Source organism: Microtus ochrogaster, linkage group LG2 (assembly GCF_000317375.1).
Source record: "Microtus ochrogaster isolate Prairie Vole_2 linkage group LG2, MicOch1.0, whole genome shotgun sequence".
NCBI lineage: Eukaryota > Metazoa > Chordata > Mammalia > Rodentia > Cricetidae > Microtus > Microtus ochrogaster.
This window is the reverse complement of record NC_022028.1, coordinates 34,431,620-34,436,264: the sequence shown is the minus strand read 5'-3', so window position 1 is coordinate 34,436,264 and position 4,645 is coordinate 34,431,620.

Sequence of the window (4,645 nt, the reverse complement as noted above, 5' to 3'; positions counted from 1 at the left end):
GTGAGTTCGAGACCAGCCTGGTCTACAGAGCTAGTTCCAGGACAGGCTCCAAAGCCACTGAGAAACCCTGTCTCGAAAAACCAAAAAAAAAAAAAAGCAGGAAGAGCCGGGCGATGGTGGCTCACGCCTTTAATCCCAGCACTTGGGAGGCAGAGGCAGGCGGATCTCTGTGAGTTTGGGGCCAGCCTGGTCTACAAGAGCTAGTTCCAGGACAGGAATCAAAAGCTACGGAGAAACCCTGTCTCGAAAAAATCCAAAAAAAAAAGCAGGAAGAGTTTATTGAGCAGTTCCAGGAAGTACACTGAGTACCTGGGTTGCTTCATCTAATTTAACCCTCGTTACTGTTCTATGAACTATGTACAGATAGTCATAATGAACAAAATATTTAAGTAGGGCTCGCAAAATGGTTCATCAGGTAAAGGTGCTAGTTTGCTGTCTGGATTAGTCAGGGCTCTCAAAGAGCTGTCCGGGCATTGTGCTGTACACCTTTAATCCCAGCCCTTGTGAGGCTGAGACTTAAAGATTTCTGAGTTCCAGGCCAGCCAGAGGTACATGGTGATACCCTGTCTCAATAGTAATAATAAAGGAACAGAGCTAAAAGAATGAATATACAAATATAACTTTTAAAAATTATTTATATGTATGGGTTTTGTTTGCAAGAAGGTATCACTTGCATGCCTGGTGCCTGCAGAGACCAGAGGAGGGTGTTAGATCTCCTGGAACAGGAGTGGCCATAGGGGCCATAGGGAATTGAACCCAGGCTCTCAACTGCTCAGCCATCTCTCCAGCCCCCAAATACATAAATAATCAAAAGAAGATGGATTAAAGTGGCTTACAGACAGTGATCTGAGCAGTCCAACAATGGCTATCTCTCAAGGGAAAGGCCAGGAATTGAGGAATTGTTCAGTCCACCCGACTGAATGCCTCAACAGTTCCAATCTGACGCTGGGGATCTAGGAACTGCTAGAGAGCCAAAAGCCTTCAGGCTAAGTTGGAATCTCAGCGATGTAGGTTCTAATATCAATGAAGGAATGCCTCAGCACCAACAGATGAATTTGCCAGTGAGAGTGGGGGTAATAAGGAAAAAATCAAAATCTTCTTTCTTCCAAGTCCTTTTCTGTGGGCAGCCTCTAGAAAGTGTAGCCCAGATTTAGAGTGGGAATTCCCATTTCATGTGATCCAAACAAGAAAAATTCCTCACAAGTGTATCCGGCTGCTTGGATCTTAGTTAATTCCAGATGTAGTCAAGTCAACAGCCAAGATGAGCAATCGCACTACCCAAACCTGCAAGACTGACAACCTGAGTTCAATTCCAGAACCCACCAGGACTGGCAAAGTAACCCCTGTGATGTAAGAAGGAAAAAGGCTCAACACGACTTAGGTAGCCAGTGGTGGTTCAAACTTCTAGAGTCTGACGCCAGGCAGTTCCTTTTTTAGGCATATTTAAGTACAGTACAATGTTGGGAAAGTCTCCTACTAACAATTACCTCAATCCCATGTGCACAATAAAGTGTGAATTGTGACTACATCAAGCTTCTTTTGCAAAGTATATGTTGACTTCTTCCATAAAGATGGGTTCTGTAGCTTAAGGGTCTAAAGGAGGATCTGGTGTGGTCTCAGTCATACAGATAGCATAGAGGTCACCAAGCAATAAAGTACATGTCACATCTCCCCTAAGGATGGGCTCAATCCCCAACACCTATATGGCAACTCACAACTGTAACTCCAATCCCAAGGGATTCAGCATTCTTTTCTGACCTCCAAGGTCACTTCAAACACATAATTCACATATATGTAAGCAAAACGTCATAGACACAAAATAATAAAAGCAATTTTAAAAATTAAAAACAATACAGCAAGGTGTAGTGAAAGGCACCTACGTTCGGGCACTCAGGAGGCACAGGCAAGCCAACCGCTGGAACTAAGGTCAGCCTGGCTTGTTAGTGATGGTGAAGAGACACAGACCAGTCTTGTTCCAGTAACCTGACGGGTTCCTTTCCCCACTAGACTCGAACTAAACCAGATACTTTGTTACCATGCAGAAAAGAATTTCAGAAGAATCAGAGGGAAACAAAGTTAGTCAGTTAACGAAACAGACCAAAGAGAGGGAGGCTATGAGCTTTAGAACAGTAGTGGTTCTCAATCTTCCTCATGCTGCAACCCTTTAATACAGTTCTTTTTGTGATGACCCCAACCAGAAAATTATTTTCCTTGCAATGTCTTAACCGTAATTTGCTACTGTTATGAATTGTAATGTAAATATCGGTGTTTTAGGATGGTCTTTGATGACTTCTGGGAAAGGGTCGTTTGACCCCAAAGGGTTGCCACCCATAGGTGAAAAACTACTTCTTTACCGAAGTTTGAGAAGACAGGTGGGGGGTATTGGTTTAGAAAAAGAGCACAGAACCCAAGACATGGGCATAGGCTGCTCAGGAGGGTGGCGCTCAGGTGTCTAGTGTGTGCTCCTGTAATTTTGTGGCTTGCTAAATTACATTGTTCAAAGTTACACTGTTTAAACCTTTGTAACAAAGTTTAAAGATTAAGCAACACTGGGACTGGAGGGATGGCTAAGTGATTAAGAAGGCTTACTGCTCTCACTAAGGCCTGAGTTCAAACCCAAGCACCCACACCGGGTAGCCCACAACATCCTGTAACTTCCCAGGACTGCATTCATGCCATATAACTGCACACAGATACACACAATTAAAAGTTTAAAAAAAAACCAAAAAGTCAGTTTTGGGGTTGGAGAGATGGTTTTGCTCTTTTGGAGGACCTCAGTTTGGTTTCAGATCGAGTGGCTCACAACTGCCCCAGGGGATCTAATAATGCCCTCTTCTGCCCTGCCTTGCACACACACACACACACACACACACACACACACACACACACACACACACATACACACAAATACACAGTTAAAAATAAATCTTTTGGGGACTGGAGAGATGGCTCATACTGGCTGCTCTTCCAGAGGACCTAGGTTCCATTCCCAGGACGCATATGGCAGCTCACAACTCTCGGTAACTCCAATTCCAGAGGATCTGACCTCCTCTTCTGGCCTCTAAAGACACAAGGCGTGAGCGCGCGCGCACACACACACACACTCACTATGAAGCCCTGGTTAGCCTAGCCTAGAACTGATATATGGACCAGGCTGACCTTGAACTCAAATATCTATCTACCTCTGTCTCCCAAGGACTGAGATTAATTAAAGTTGTACGGCACCATGCCCATCTAGAATCTTCTTTTTTCTCAAGATTTACTTATTATGCATACATGTTCTGCTGGCATATATATACTAGAAAAGATCATTATAGATGGTTGTGAGCTACCATATGGTGGCTGGGGAACTGAACTCAGGACCTGTGAGAGAGCAGCTGGTGTCATCTCTCCAGCCCTAGCTTTTTTTTCTAGCGGTGTTTGTGCACTTGAATGCAGTCCCTACCGAGCCCTACCGGCCGGAAGGGAGTCATTATCTTCAAGAGCTGGAGTTATAGGGGCTGTAATCCACCTGACGTGCGTGCTGGGAACAGGGCTCAGGTCCTCTGGAAGATCAGCAAGCATCCATATATACTGAGCCATCTCTTCAGGCCCTAGAATCATTTTTGAAACGGGGTCCCACTAGTTTACTCGAGCTGTCCTTGAACTTACTCTTAATCCACGCAGGCCTTCGTCGCATAGTCTCTTGAATTGCTAGAACCACAGCACTAAGCCTAGAGAAAGATCTTGAGGATTGATTCTAGTTCAGTAATTCCTGAATGGATTCCCACAAAGGCATTATTGGGAGATGGTGGAGTAAGAAGTGGGGATCAATCACTAGGTACATTAACTTAGAAGTTATACCTTCTACTCCGGCCCTTCTAGCCTCTGCTTCCTGACTGCCACAGGGTTTCACTCAATCAGTATTAGGTCTTATTATTCTTCACCTCAGGCCCCTAGCAACAGATCCAGCCAAGCTTGGCCTGAAACCTGTGAGGCCAAAATAAATCTTTCTTCCTTTAGATTTTCTCTCAGGCATTTGGCCACAGTAACATAAAACTAACAGAGGAGACACAGGTGAAAAATAAGCACACGAGATGCTTAACATAACATAAGCCGTGACAAAAAGACAAACTAAAGTAACAGGGAGACATCCTTGTGCGTCATCTAATGGAGACAGGAGCACCCCTAGGGCTTGCTGGCCAGCCAATCTAGCCAAATCAGCAAGCTCCAGGCCCAATGAGATCGCCTCAAAGAAAAGGTAGAATGGGAACAGCTTGGCTTGGCAGTCAGGTGTGCGCACTGACTGCTCTTGCAAAGGATTGGAGCTCAGTTTCCAGCATCCACATCAGGCAGCTCACAACCACCTGGAAGTCCAGCTCCAGGAGTTACTAAGCCTCTAGCCGCCAATAACACCTGCACATACACAGGATAATAAAGTTTGGATTGAATAAATATGAACGCTTACTACAAGTCATAACCCGACCATTTTTATAGATGAGGAAAACAGGTTTAGTGGTTTGTACCTTGCCTGTGTACAGAACTGATAAGATCGGCCTGGATTCAAGCTCAGATCTTCCTAGCTCCAAAGGCCATGAACTCATCAAAAATTGTTCTGGCTGGTAACCTTAGTGCAATGCAAATGACTGAAGGGCTCAGTTTATTG